Source organism: Chiroxiphia lanceolata, chromosome 6 (genome assembly GCF_009829145.1).
Source record: "Chiroxiphia lanceolata isolate bChiLan1 chromosome 6, bChiLan1.pri, whole genome shotgun sequence".
In the NCBI taxonomy this organism is placed as follows: domain Eukaryota; kingdom Metazoa; phylum Chordata; class Aves; order Passeriformes; family Pipridae; genus Chiroxiphia; species Chiroxiphia lanceolata.
The window spans coordinates 13,425,587-13,442,249 of NC_045642.1; positions in this window are offsets into that span (position 1 = coordinate 13,425,587).

Here is a 16,663-nt window from a genome sequence, read left to right on the forward strand (position 1 = left end):
ATATTGATGTGTGCAGAATCTTAAGAAATATATCTGTAGAAAATAACTGAGATAGGATTTATCAGGGTAAGCTTCACTTGCTGAATAATCTATTCACCTTACACTCTAGCAATGTTTCAACCAAATCTAAAAATTGGAAGCCTAATGGAAAATTTTCCAAAGATCTTATAGGTAATACCATTCTTGTGGGACAAAAGGATTTTTGTTAAAAATATACAGCATTTCTACTGTTCTTTTTTAATTTTGTTTTTCTAGTGCATACCATCGCTTTTCCTTCAGCTTCCACTCTTTTGAAATAATTCCCCTCATACGTCACTTGCACTTTATTTAGTTTGTGGTGTATCTTTTTGTTTTAAACCCTAGTTAGTATTTCTGTGACACTCATCTACAACAACTTCCAAACTTCTCTCAACATTCACATGGTGAGTAATCTATTTAGCTATCAAATCATTACCATCCAAGGTCCACTGATGCAGTTTCACTTCGTTGTTCCTCCACTTTCCCAGACTTTTCCCATCCTTAATGTGCATCCTTTCTCTCTTTGAAGACATCATGGCAATAACTCAGCTGCTCTTCCTTCTTAATCTAGTTTTCTTCTTTCTTTGTGTTCTGTGCTACTCAAAGTCTGAAAGAAATTATTTCTCTATTCTTCCAAACTTTCAACAGAACAAAACTGGATGATATGTTAAGTTTTAAGTGTTTATTATCTTTAATGACTAAGAAAGCTTGTAAGCAGGCTACGAAGACGCTGGTAGCACTAAATATCATATGAGACTTTTCAGGACTGAACCTTTAGGTCAGCATTTTCTGATTTAGTAGATGAAGATGAACCTTTGTGGCTATAGCTGCATCACCAACGAAACCCTACATAAGCAAGCAAATGTAAATAAGACTAAATAAGAATTGTAATAAATATATCTGAGTTTTAGTAAAGTGGTTTAGGTTAGGCTGAGCAGTTTTGCTACCATGTCAGTATCTGAAGAGGACTAATACACTGAGATGGATACAGAGCATGTGTGACAAACCACAGCATAGGTGGTAGCCATGTGATGGACTGACCACCCCAGGTAGTCAGTGTCTCAGCCTCCTTCATTGCCAAAGAAAAGTGGACAGATAAAGTCACTAATTTTTATTATCTTTCTCATGCAAGCAAGTTCCTCACACTCTTGTTAAACCTGTGTTACAGAAGTGTGTTTTTTCCCTCTGCTACTCCTCAGTCCATTCAGACCTAACCCTCTAGACTTTTGCCAGTGAGAGGGAAGATGCTGTCAAGTCCAAACTTCAGCAGTTTTGAAACATTTCAATATAAGAAATCCACTTTCTCCTTGTTAATTTCCAACGCACTTTCAAAATTTATATTAAAAATAATTAATGTTAAAAAGCTTTCATTTATATGGTTTTGGAGGGTGGGAGAAATAATAAGATGAAAAATGTATTCCTTTGTGGTAAACATTTGTTTTATAAAAGTAAACAAATAAAATATTCCTAAAACACTTAGCCATCAGTATTTGAAGACCTGTGGCAGCATCTGAAAGACAAAAAAGGAAATAATTGATTAGTGGATTTTGTTTGATCTTCTCAGGGATCAAAGGGACAAATACTGTCTACAGGGATGAAAGGGTGGAGAACTGCTCTCCGTACTGCCTCAGTTATCTGGTTATTCATATGCTCTTGCTACATGTTAGCAATGCCTGTACCTGACCCTCTGTCATGCTTGAGGAAAAAAGAGAAAAAAAAGAAAAAAAAAAGAAAGAAAAAAAAAGTCCCAAAAGTATACTGCACCACTGTGCTGGAATTCTGAAAAGTTTCTCAATAATAAAAAATGTAATTTAAAGTCTGTAAGATGTTACAGAACCTGGTTTTCAGTTTGTAAGCAGCATTGACTTTAATTGTCTGTAATATAATTATGGCATATTTTTTCAATTGCTAATAATATCACCCCCTTCCCAAAATGGAATATCCAGAATTTGGTTTTGTGATATCCTAGTGTACCATAGCAAACTATACACCCATTTTATATACTGTATGATGATACAACACTTATCTCTTGTGTTCTTTCTGTAGATATTACTGATTTGTTTTGGTGTATTCTTGTAGAAGACATATTCACCAATTGATGTACTTCAGAATCTTTTTTTTTTCTTTTAAAGGTCTCAGTTCCTAATTAAATTCACAGTTAAATATATATACTACATTAGTATGAATCTGTGTACCAAGTGGTGCTTTTACTAAATTAGCTCCATTTATGTTAATTTAGAAGTTATTTGGTTATAATATACCTTTGGGTAACATTGCATTTTGTCAGGTATTTGTTTTAACAATTGTAGTTACCAGCAGAGAGGAGGAGTGGTCTCTGGGCACCATCAGACATCCTGGAAAGATCACTGAAGAAAATGAGCACATTCTCAGGTGTCTGCTTGTTGTCTAGGAATCTGTGCATCCCCCCCCCCCCCAAAAAAAAAAAAACTAGTGGAAATCCAAAGCTGAGAAAAATCACTTGACTAGATCAACCTTTTCAGCTGTATTTGTACACAGGATTCTCAGTCTGTCTGATCCAATGTTGTATTCATTTGCTTTGAAGCTTGTGTAGACTTTTGCAAAGATGGAGGCCAAAAAACACTTGAAAAGACACTTTGTTCTACATTTAACAACATTTCAGTTCCAGCATCACTATCACAGAGCCTTTTTCAAATTATGACATTGTCCAGGCTATTCAGTTAAGTAAATGTAACATCTGACTTTTACAGCTGCTTTACAGTTGAGTTTTTAGCATACTACACAAAAGCCATGGCAGTTATTTGGTACCTTTTCTGATATCTAAGCCAGAGGCTGAAGCCTAAAACTGTGAGAACAAGGACAGTCATTCCTATTGGCTTTTGACTGCAGTGCACTGTCTGCTAGTGTGGAAGAACTCTGGTACCTCTACCAATAACCCAATAGTTGAACAGAAAGCAGTCAGACAGCTATATGTCTTGTGGAGATCCTGTTGTGTCTGGAGCACCTCTATAAATAAGCATTGTAAGGAGAAATGCATTCACATTCAGTTTAATCAGGATTCCCAAAAACATGTAATCTTCACCCTTTGTAGTGCCTCACCATGCTACAGTTTGTGTTCATTCATGAGTCATTGGAAGCACATTATATTTATGCCATTTTGGTTTATGCATTCTCCATACTGAGTGAGATAATGAGGGAGATGAAACTTGATGATGGTCTGGATGATGGTCTGATTACACCACAATGCCAGTCTTCTCCATCAGAGTTTTCTTGTAGTTATCCCCAGTTCTGAAACAGAGGCATCCTCTTTCCTCTCTGATCCAAGATTTGAGACTTTTGGAAATATTCATTTATTCTTTCGTATACAAATCTTTTCCTTGCTGGTTAAGCCATGAGCCAGAAAAGCTACTCTTGACATGTGTTCTGCACAGGATCTGCTTATTCTGCATAGAAACTGCCTGAACAGATGTTTGATGCAGATTGCCAGATCGCCTCATAAAACTTCCTGGTAGCTGGAAATCAGGAAGAGTCCTAAATGACCCTGGATTAGAACAACTTTTGCAGATCTCATAAAAAAACATTTACCTATTTCTTCTGCTCACAGATAAAGAGAGTAATAGCTAAATGACTGGGCAAAAAATCTTTCTAGCTTCTCTCACCACATGCAGGTTATTCCAAATATCCCACTTTTATTAATTATTAGGTACTCCAAACCTTTGGTACAGAGTCTGGTATGGAGCTGTGTCAGGGGAAGCTCATATTGGACATTAGAAAAACGTTCTTCACTAAGAGGGTGGTCAGACACTGGCACAGGACCACTCCCCAGGGGCGTGGCCATGCCACCAAGCCAATCAGAGTTCAAGGAGTGTGTGAACAACATTCATATGGTTTAATTTTATTTAGTCCTGTGAGGAGCAGGGAGTTGGACTTGATTACCTTGTAGATCCCTTCCAATTTGAGATATTCGGTGATTCTAAGGTGGAAAATAAGTAAATCCATCACACAAAAACTTTGCAGAGTCACTTATGCTAAGTGAATGTTCTGCAAACATTTAACTGTAGGTTGATCGCCTCCAGAGTGCTTCATTTCCTTTTGTCAGGTCTGCCAGTAATGTCCACTTATTCTTTAAAAAAATAATGTTACTATATATATAAATATATATCGAATTTCTACTTAATTAAATTATTTGATTAAAGAGGTTTTTGTCGTTGTTCAATTATATCTTTCTGCTAAAAATGAAAATCTTTCCCATAAAATACATCTTGTTTTTCTGAGTAGAATACAGTTTAATATAAAGAGAACAAAATTTGAAGTACTTTTATTTAGGAGACAGTATCTTCTCTTCTTGGTAAGTTTTATATTGATGCTTTCTGTGTTTGCCTCCTCAATTTTTCAAAAGTTGAGTAATAGGCTTTAAATTTAGTCTATGAAGAACCGAGTTGTAAGTTTTGAAGCAAGTCATAAGAGGTTAATAAGAGATGTGAAAAATATAAACTGCTCAACTCTAGTGAAAGCTTGTAGGAAGGATTTGAAAAAAAATTATAGATTAAATATGATTTATTAGGTTTGGGTAGCTAATACCCAAACCAAAATATTTTTAACTTGATATTCAGATAAAATTCAAATATTAGTAATATATTTTATTCAGAAGCGGTGTGTTACATCTTGATGCATGATGTTTTATGAATGTCATTTATTTTTATGTTTTATTGTAATAATGTGTTTTGTTATGCAAACCCTCAAAACCCACACAGCAATAAGGCACAGCTTTCTCATTCTCTAATTACAGACAAAAAAATAGACCGTCATCTTAAGAGGAATTTTATTATTCTTAACTGAGCTCAAAACTATTTGTCACTGGTCAGAAAAAAATGCAGCTGGTCTGCACTCTTGACCCTTCAGCAGTAGCTTACTGCCTAAGTTGTTTATTCACTGAAAATATTTATGCAAGGGATATGCGTGGAATAGAGGCTGAACAGAAACTTTGTGATTGGATAAGGGTAAATCTCATTCTTTCTTGGAAGAATTTGTCAAGTAAGGAAAAATTCAGATTTATTTCATCCTCTTAAACAATCTAAAACTCTCCCACCTTCCTCTCTAGTCTTTTTAAGCATGCAAATAACACATATCACATTGGGTATTCTTAGCAAGGTCTTCATCCTTTGTTGACTAGGTAGGGTAGCCTTAATGCTAAGCCTCTGCTGATACAGAGGAGAATATTCTGTTTTGTTTAGAATTCAAATTCCTTCTGCTGTAGCTTGTTAAGCCTCACCTGTAAACTTTTTGTGGTTTGGGTTTTATTTTTCAATCTTTAAACAAACATCACAATGAACTTCATATTTCTGAGCCCTGTAAAAGCCTCAGTAGAATGCACAGGAATTTACCCTTAATTAGAGCTTTTAATAGAAATGTCAGAAGGGGATGCAACTACTCTGAAACATGATACAAAATTAGCAGTTTTTTAAACTACCAACCAATTTCTCAACAACAGTATCTTTCTATGTAGAAAGACCACATAAATCAGGCCACATCACCAGGAAAAGAGAGGAACTCCGAAGTTACTCTCAGATAGAGTCAACTTAAACCAACCTTTTTCTTTGTTACTTTTTTCCTTGACTTCCTTGGTTGAAGTTGTAATTTTTAGGAAGTAAAAAAAGTGATAATTACCACATATTAAACGCAAAGTTCCAAATTACCTCCTTGCATTTAATAGTAACCCCTTCAAAGTGCTACACCCGTAGCTATCATAGTAAAACGTGTATTTAAGTACAGACCCAAGAGTCAAATAAACCTTTCTTACATAGTCATTTCAAGTTAAGTGTGGTTTTTTAAGGACAGAGATCTTAAAGAAATAAAAGGAAGACACTTTGTCTTTTATTTACATCTGTTCTTTCTGAGGCCAACTGAAACACTACCATTTTCCCATTGTAATAATCTATGAAACTTTGAGAATTTCCATTTCAGCAAAGGAGCTACTTGTGAAGGGAAATAGTGCCCTGTGTGAGAGCAGAAGACTCACTAATCCTCTGTGACTACACTGATTTATTTCCCAGAGGCTACAATGGCATAATTTCCATTACTGGTTGCAGAGGATGGTCATGTAACATAGATAAGAGTCCACAATTGGGATTAATTTAATGTTAGGATATTTGTTGCAACGTAGATATTTGCATGTGAACCACTCTTTATTCAGTGGAGAAAAAATAAGTCCTTTCAGGGAGCGATTAATTTCATCCAAAAGAACACTGAAAACAGGTGAGATGATTCATACCCTAGGAAGGCCCATACTTCTCCATTGACTGCAGAGATAATCTAGACATCTTAGCTCAGGAATTGACATATGCAACGTGGACATCTGAGTTTAGATGAGAATAATCCCAGTTCAAATGAAGACCTCACCATTTCGTCTAGAGCTATCAGGACTGGTCTTCCATCATTTTTGTCAAATAAGAACTCTAGTTTGTAGTGCAATGTGGTAAATAAGTCTGGGAGAAAAAGTATGCAAAAGGCAAGTGCTATGATTTTACAAATTAATTACATGAAAGTGAATTACATGAAAGAAAGCTCCTCTGATATGAACTGGTATCTCCCTGTTATCTCTATGACATGAGCTCTGGAGGACTAATAGTAGAGATTATGAAGATAAAAATAAGTGATAATTTACTTTATGACAATTCCTTTGAAATAACTGACTGTAGTGAATATTGTAACAATTACCAAAAAGTCTGTGTTGATTGTACTGGATGTTACCTATAGACAGAGGTGGTTAAGGTACAACCCACGGTGGAAATGCAAAGCAGTTTCATTTGCTCCTGTTAGACATGCAGTATCTGTGGACAAGTAGAAGTATCTGTCACAGTTCTTTATTCTGTACTCCAGTATTTTGAGTAAACAGAAGGCATATCTGGAATTAAGTCTGTTTCACTTACTACATATGAGTAAGAGTGTCCGAATAGATGGAACATTTTAAAATAACTTTTTAGTGAACTTCAGTGGCGATTCTGGGTTCTCAGTAGCTCAAATAAATTAGTGACACCACAATTCAGGAACTGCAAGAGTACTGCATTGCAGGTGCACTGTGATGAGTTGTGAATCAGTAGCAGATTCATTGATCTGGGGATATAAATATAAACATCTATGCCTAGAGAACTAAACAATTAAATTTATTGTTTGTGTGTGTGTATGTACAAGAGATAAAAACCAGCAAAATCAATAAAAAGGGAAGGATAGAAATGCAATGGGATGATCTCATCAGCCAGCATCTTTAATGAACATCCATTTCCAAAAAAAACTGCCTTTGAAAAAAATGCAACTTCACCACAAATTTTAAATCTGATTGATGTCTGAGCCCTGACTTGGACACAGAATTACCTGCTTGCAGGTGCTTGGGTAAAGAAAGTGTGGTGAAGATAGAATCAGTAGGTATAAAAATTAGATTGGTTAAAGATTAAATGGTATATTTCAACATTTTGGGCAAAGTACATACTTGACCATGTTATACATTAGGAAGTCAAGCTGCTTTTTATCTCATGTAACATCAAACTTTTAACTTCATGTAACTGGTAACATATTTTTTTAACTCTTTCATACTGCTTCATACATGCTGCTGCTCAGGTTGCATAAAAAAAAAAAGCAACTTGGAAAGACATTATGCTGCATAAAACATTTGAATAACTTCTATCACACTGTAAAACCCAGGAGATTTTCATTGCCTAAGAAAAATGGGAGATGTCTCCCAATAACATTAGCAAATTACCTGCTTTGTTTGTTATTGTAGATTGATTTTTATTTATGCAGTCATACAGTCCAATTTTCAGTCCAAGCTTCCAGCTTTTACATCTGTAATCCTATCTTATTTTCTCCTGACAATTTATTAGTAGCGTGAGATTGTGGACACGATTCTCTGCGGGTGAAAAATTGCACCTACTAAAGAGTAGGTTTGAGAACCAAGCTTCTATATGCATTGATTACTGTAGAGCACAATGGGGTATAATAGGTGAGAACAAACTATGGTTACAAAGATCAAGTCTATTGTAGGTACAAAAGCCTATTTTATGTACATTAAAGAGCCTTGATTATTTAAAGGCATTTGCACTGTTGGTTATTTTACACAGGTTATTTACACTGTTGATTAAATTGCTTGCAAAGCAGTCAGATTTCCATACACAAGTAGTCTAACAGAAATATTATGCAGCCAGCAATTTGCCAGTTGTCTGTTGACAAAGACGGAGAGTAAGCCACTTACTACTGTTTTTATACAATGAATCATTTTTGTAAAAATGGAGCAGTCTAATGAAAATTCAAATGTATTGCTTTTCCCAATTCAAACAGAAATCCAAGCACTTCATATACTCTGCAAATAAGCCTCATTTACCACAGTGTATCAACTAACAAGCAATTTCAGTTCTACATGCAGATTTTAAATAAAATTCTCCAAATTTAAACAGGTAGTTTAATTTTACTTCCATAAACAGATACTTTCAAAATATTTAGACATCTGTATATAATACTGTTTAAACTGTTTGTTCTAAAACATAAATAGCTATCTCAGTATTTGAGCTACCAGCTTTCTCATTTAAGGGTAAAACATAAAAAATAATTGGGATAACTAGAGTCAGGAACAATGCTTACACAGCATGTCAGCATCTTTTATTGTGTCTTAATTGTAAGACCACTTAGAGGGGAGCTGTGGGTAAACTGGCTCTGCAGGAGAGGCGAAATGCCCGGTCTCAGGGAAGTTACTGATAGCCTTGCTGAGGGTTTCAGCAGTGCTTCTGTGCTCAGCTATCATATAAACATGTGGGATCTTCTGAACCTCTGGTCTGTGCTATTGTAGCATAACATTTTGGGATGATTGTCTTCCCTACTTACCACTGTCACCACATCACGCCATTTCCATGGCATGTTCCACGTCACACATGTCTGTGTGGTGCATGTCTGGTTTGTTGCATGTAGTGTATGCATCTGTTACATTGCATATGTAGATAGTTGAATTATTACAAGCTACAAGTATTTTCTACTAGGTAGGTCATCATCATCATGGATGGGCTTCGGGAACGAAGATTTGGGAAGGGCTCTACCCACGTTTTTTACAAGCACGTTGGTGGCTAAAAAGGCCAATATGAGATAGACATGTCTGGTTGCAAAAGGCACAGCAGAAAGACTCCTTAGGTGGTATATTCTGCAAGGCACGATGCTTTCTGCGTTATCTTTTCTTCTCGAGAGTGATCCTTCAGGTGTTCTCAAAGGAAATGGCAACGTTATAGATGGTGTGTCTCCAGGTGTCCCGACTGGAGGCCAGAGTAGACCACTTATGGTGGTGAATATGGCCAAGGCTGAGATGTTGTTTCAGGGAGTCCTTGTATCTTCTCTTTGGGGCTCCTCTCATGCGGCAGCCAGTGGCAAGTTCATCATAAAGCAAGATCTTAGGGAGGCGGTGGTCCTTCATCCTGGAGACGTGCCCTGCCCAACGCAGCTGTGTTCTCAGCAACATGGCCTCAATACTTGTGACTGCTGCTTGTTCTAGAACAGATGTATTGGTCACATAATCTGACCAGTGGATGTTTAGGATTGTACGGAGGCAGCGTTGATGGAAGCGTTCTAAGAGTTGCAGGTGGTGGCGGTAGATGATCCATGATTCAGATCCGTATGAGAGAGTAGACAACACAACTGTAAACACTGATCTTGGTACTTTTCTTCAAGTGTTTATTTTGCCAAACTCTTTTATGAAGCTTTCCAAAGGCACTGTATGCCTTTGCTAACCTGTTGTCTATCTCTCCATCAATCTTACCATCCAAGGAGATGAGGCTACCTAGGTAATTAAACTGCTGAACTGATTTGAGCTCTGAAATAGGTAGGTATTTGTACCTAAAATTATATTCTCTTTTTTGCACTATATATTTAGAAAGTAGTCCAGCTCTCTGTGAAGTTAATGGAAACCAGATCAGGTCCTGATCATGAAAGTTTTGTCATGTGTCAGTTGGCAGAAACATTAAAGATAATTCAGATTTCAAGTGTATTTATGTATAAGTGAATTGGAAAAGATTAATGGTATATTAAGAATATAAATTTTAGAAAGGTGTAGAATTCTCTTGTTTAATTTGACCTACTTCCAAAAGAAAAAATTCCGTCTGGAAAAGAAAAGTGTGCTCAAAACTATTATTTTAAAATTTTCTCCAATGTGATTTCTGTAATTTACTGTATATTTTGAAAAATTATTCTTTTCTCTCAATGCCACAAGGTCTTTCACACAGCATGAGAGAATACAAAGACTTTGAAAAGCATTTATAGGATATGGGAAATATGATTGAAAGTTCGTAGAAACTGGCACAAGCATTCAGACATAGATACAATATACTTGAAACTGCTTTTGAATCAGTAATGGGAATTGACTGGCTTATCAACTGAATGTGTCTTTTTTTAAAAAAAAAAACAAACATTGAATACCTTCAACATATTCAGCAGCAGTTCATTTTAAATATAGGGAACTCGCTTCATCAGTCTCATGACACTACTGTAGCTTTTGGTAAAATTTTCTCTGAAGTGGAGTGCAGTGTATTTTCAACCAGTATATGTAGTACGTAATAAATTTATAATAAATTTATAAATATAGTAAATATAATAGAATCATCATCATAGAATGACCTGCATTGGAAGGGACACTTCCAGGGATGGGGCATCCACAGCTTCTCTGGGCAACCTGTTCCAGTGTCTCATCAACCTTCGCAGTAAAGAATTTTTTTCTAACATCTAATCTAAACTTGCCCTCTTAGTTTGAAGCCATTTCCCCTTGTCATGTCAGCACATGCTTTTGTAAATAGTCTCTCTCCATCTTTCTTGTAGGCTCCCTTCAAGTATTGGAAGGCCACAACTAGGTCACTATGATGCCTTCAATGCATGGATAATAATATATAGTATAGTAATATATACAATGTGTATCTATACAGAGAGATTATGTATTTGTCGTCAGAAAGTTTAGCTCATGGTTAAAGTAATTTTGATTTTATGATCAATTAATAACCTGCAAGAAATAAGAGTACCTATTGTCAGGGACAGCTATAGGCCTTTACAAAATTGTGCAGAATGAAATACACTTGCTAAGCAATGAATTTCAGTTAAACACAGCCTGTGAACAGACCTGTGTTCCTGGCCAGAAAATCAATTTAACATGTGCTTAAGGTAAGTGGATTATCTAGCATTTTGCTGAATCAAGTTCTGTGTAGAGAGTTACTACTCTGGATGAACAGCAAGTTGTCTCGTGGCATGGGTTGAATTGCATTTCAGCTATCTGCAAAATTGGAAACTGCCTTTTTTAAAAAAAAAATTGGGTAGTGTGTATTGTTTGGGTTTTTTGCTGTTTATTTTTTTTTATTTTCATGAGAAACAATAGAGATTTGACCTTTCATTTTTGAAAAAAAATCAGTAGATTCCTGGTTTTTTTTTTTAAACACATTACATACCAATTGTTGCTGTTCACTCTGGACAATACTATCAGTCAAGCCAAGGTGTAGATACTTATTTCTGTTTATATACATGACACACACACATACACACACACATATGCATAAAAATATAATATCTGTTATGTCATTCTTTTAGCTAATTTGAGATATATGACCATAGCCTGTCAGAAATTAAAAATCATAACTGCATTATTTTTGTAATATTTTAGCCTGTAATCCTTTCGTAGTCTTTTTTTTTTTGGACTAAGAAAAGCATATGATTAACTATGTGCCTTGCAGGAAGAAATATATAATAGCTGCTGCATGTGTGGAGAGGAAGTGAACTTGAACATCGTCATGAAGACACTGTAGCCATGTGCTAAGCTTGATTTGTAATTTTTCAGAAAAAAGAATAAAGAAAGTCATGTATTCATGATTTATTAATAGGATTCTTCAGATGCTGCTCCATGAAATGCCATATGGGTCTTTGAGGTGTTTTTAGAGGTGTTTTTATACCTTGAGAATTGTCCATTTTGTGGGTGTAAGTGAAAGATTGAAAACTGGTTAACCCTGTGTTGTTCTGTGTATACATGTAAGCCTGTTTCAAAAGGTTGCATGCTTTTTCTATTATTGACTTTTATTCCTAAAATGGCTTAAAAAGGAAAAAAATCTGCTTCAGAAAGATTTAAATAGATAATTTTGAAAAAAAATGTAAATAATCAGCCTTTTTTTTTTTTAGATAAAAAGATCTCACAAAAGTACTCTGTCTTGTGCTTTCAAGGTTGAATCAGGAGAGCAAATATTTTCTGAAATGTACGTATTCTAGTATATATATATATATATTTTTCAATTATTTTTTTTCATTTTAAAAAGGAAGATTATTCTGCTCACTTCTTGTTCTAGGATTTTGCAAAGCAGCAGCAAACCATACGATGCCAAGCCAATAATTTGAGAGAGAATTGTTATCATTTGGATGTCTAGTTTGAGAATATTTATCACTGTTCTATTGAAGTAAAATGTGCATTTTCCTTTAACCCGGGTGTCTATGTGTCTTTCAGTTAACTTTACCTGAGCTACTAGCAATAAGGATAGAATATTAGAATTAAAATTTAGAGTCTGTCAATGTTTGTAGTGGTTCCACATAAAAACAAGTAGGGTGAGAGATCCTGGATTTCTAGGTGCATTCAGGTGAGACATATGATTTTACAAACATCTATATGTAAAAGGAAATGTGTATGTGCTTGTATGTGTTTTATAATACATATTTCCACTTATACGAAAAGTTTTATGTTGGAAGATAAGCACTGTTAGCTTCCACAGAAATATCAAGAATAAGAAAGCACTCACATTTTCTGGAAAGAGTTTAGGGCCTTGAAGATTTTACACATATGTCCAATATAAAAATTGCTCTGAAAATTTTCGAGTAACATGAGTAATTTTTAAGGCAATACTTTTTAGTCGTTCTTAACATATCACTTGGCTAGTACAATCCCTCTGTGGATTATCATGAAAATTAATTATTTTATTACCCCCAAAACTAATGCAAATCATCTGCCAGGAGAAAATTGCTTTTATGTTAACCATTTGTGTTTTGCAGTAGCATAGAAACATCTATCTGAACAGTATTGCTTTCAATGTATCTGTTGCTTATTTGCTTTGATACTGTGGTAGCAACATTTCAATAGAGTCTATAGAAAAAAGAAGTCTCATTTGTAGCTGCCTAAGAAATACTTAATTTATTTTTTAATGAAGTTCATTACTTAAGACTTTGTATGACACAGTATTGCTGGGAGCTGGAACCTGACCCCACTTTGCTTTTTCTTTCTTCACATATTTGCTTTTATCATGTCAGTTTTACTCAAGTGACACTGAAATATGGAGATTTTTTTTCCTTTTTTTCTCTTTTTTTTTTTTTTTTCCAGAAGGAGCTTATCAGTTGTAAGCCCTAGACTGTGAATGCAAGCTTTGATGTTAACAGCCCCAGTGCCTTTCTTTTTTTATTTGGGGCATTAAGTTCAATTACATATTCAAAATATCTGTTCAGTCCTTTTGCTAGAATTTTTCAATAATTAAAATAACTGAGCTTTTTTAAAGTACACTTTCCTTAGTGTTTTGATCTTAGTACAAGATGTGATTCAAACCAAATCCTGTTCTATCTACCAGTTTCACTGATTTTCAAGTCTCTGTATTGGTGTTCACAGGCCGGTGTACCATGTTTCAGAAGCAGCAGTTTAAGAATTCGCCTGAAAAACAGTCAAAAGAATATTTATTGTCTTTTGGGTTGTGCTGAAAAAAGTTATATACTGATAAAGAACTGCAGTTAGAAATTCTTACTTTTTGAAAAATATATTAAGTTCATCCTGGTGTTTGCTAACCAATACAATGCGAAGTTATAAGTCACTGTTTCAAAGCTGTTGTCCCTTATGGAAAAGCAGCAATTACTTAATATGTTGTAAGACATAGGGGGAAAAAAAAACTACAACAAAAACCCAAAAAACAAACAGCAAAACAAACAAACAAGCCAAAACAAAAACACAAACAACACCAAAACAAAAAATCAAATTAATTTTAACTGATTTAAAAACTGCATTTGTCCGCTAGATTTTTTTAACAGGAGTTTTGTGATTCATTTACAGAGGTTCCTTAACATGACAAGGTAGTATATTTTAAAGGGAAATTTCAAAACAGATACAAGAGCTGTGTGAGCCTGCAGATACTCTGTTTCCACTTCAAGCTCTCCAGGCAAACTCAAAGTCTAGCCAGTTTGCTTTCAAAGTCGCCAGCTGGGAAAATAAGTTCTTGAAAAAATTATGTCTCCTGTTGTTATAGCCAGACAGATATTTTTTAAACTTAGAAAAAATTATCGAGCTTCATTTAAATCCTTTGGGAAGATAAAAGAGAATACAGGCAAAAAGCAGAAATAGTCACAGGAAAAACAAAGTAACAAACATATGTGGCACTTCTACTTAACGGTAATGTGCTGGTAGAATAGACACCAGAGTATTAAACAAAGATTTTCTGAGATTAGTGCTGCTGTTGATGCTGGCAATGAGATTAATGTTTATTTGCTCATGTTTTTCCATGCTGTATCTTTAAAATCTTTCCCAACATTTGCCACCTCTTCTGGACTTTTGAAAATCACAACGTTTCTGGCTATTTTGTATTTTAAACCTTTGCAACCACATATAACTTTAAAATGTATTTGAGCTTTACATGTTCCAGGCCAAGAGTCAAACAGCCATGGTTCCTTTAATTGGTACCGTGTTCAACAAATAGTTCTTTCTCAATTAATGTAGGTACTGTACTGTTCACAGGGTAGGAGAATTCGACCATAAATGAATGGGGTTAAAATATGCAGAGGGGCTGAAAGATGCATGAGTGCAGACTGTACTGAGAAATATTAGAAATGGATCAGAAGTGGAACACTCTGTTGACACCCACTAGTCCCAGTTTCAGTGAGTCAGCCAAAACAAGCACCCAAACAGGAATTCCGTGTTTCATCTTGGTGTGGGAAAACCAAAAATCCTGTTGATGAGGCTTTACAAAGCCAAACCCCTGACTTTCTCAGGTTATTTTCTCTGTGGAAAAAAAAAACAAAAACAAAAACAAACACCCCCCCCCCCCCCAAAAAAAAAAAAGCCTGGTGTGTGGAAACTACTGTCTAGTATAAGCAGATGAATATACAGTTGTAATTATAAAGTCAGGAAGCCAGGCATGCAACACAGAAATGGAAGTGTTTGAGAAGATGAGATAACACATTCAACAACTTAATTGAAAATTAATGTTTTTGTCACTACAGAACAAGAGCTTTTCAGCTAATATACTGTGAATTAATCTGACTACTCATCCTATGGTATTGCATGAATCCTTTCCATGCTTTTAGATTTATTGTTTTAAGTAAGCTGCATGTTCTATAAAAATTGTGTCTGAGCCCAAATCAGTGTTTCTGTATTTTGAGGAAGAATAGCGGGTTAAAATTATCTTGGCAGAAGAGTGCAAAGAGTTATTTGGATTTTATCCCAAGGATGTGCAGTGGCATCAACAGGGAAGGATGCAATGGCAGAGCTTTTAGGACATCAAATGTCAGCATCAGAAACAGCAGCAGCATGAGCAGACTGGGCTAATGGTGCTTCTTTCTTCCTCTGCCACTAGAAAGTTGTCATGTGCCAAAAGTTATCATCAAGTGGAATCCTAATTGCCATAATTATTTCCAATCCTAAATTTCAGAAAGAGTTACCCAGTAGTGACAGACACTGGAACACATCTTTCTGGTCACTAGCTCAGAGCCACAGCATCCTGGATCAACACAGAAGCAGAGACTTCAGTGGAATGACATCAATCAGTGCCAGCTAGAGATCTGAACCATGCTCTATGATCCTCTGATGCCCTCAGAAGACACAAACTAGCTCTTCTTTCAGCCTTGAATATAAGGCAAAGAAGAAAAAGGTATGCAATTGTCTACTGCCTTCTGGAATGAGAGCTAAAATAGGTAAGGAACATCCTCTTTCTTTGGAAAGTTTTGTGAGAAAAAAAAAAGTGGTAACAGTCTTGATTGTCATTTTGCTTGAAAGAAATCACTAAAATATTGGAGAGATTGGTTGTAATTAATAAATAATTTTTATTTGCTAAATATTGCATAGCTCTTCCCTGAAAAGTCTCAAGAAACTTGTCTTCTATTAATGATTTTGCAAAAAATAATAATGATATTCTTTTGCTATTTCAAGTAAGTTTGATTAAATGATTCTCACCATTCTCTTATAAACTTTTATGACTATTTTAATCTATGTAATGCTTAGGTAAATACACCCAGAGACAACTAAAATACTGCAGTTTAACTAAATATCTCATGGTAGAGTGCATACTTTATCTCGTAACAAAGAAAAAACCAGGTAATTTGTTTTAGTTCTTTATTGACGCATGGTACCTCAGCAGAGCAAAAAACTACATCTCTGAGCCTCATGACTTTTTGCATGTATATTCTATCACCAGTGAAATTACTTTTGTGAGTAGTCTCATTCTCCTCAGTGACCTGCATAAGCTGTGGAAAAATCAGTGCACAAAACTCTTCATATACAGTTTCCTCACGTAGCCAACTATGCATGTTGACACCTTGGGCCCATTTAAACCAGTGGAACTTAATTAAGAAAACACAGTGCTGCAAAAATATAAAGTAACATTTTGGAAATAGGAAGATTTGTAGTACTGTGATGGCACTACTCAGACAC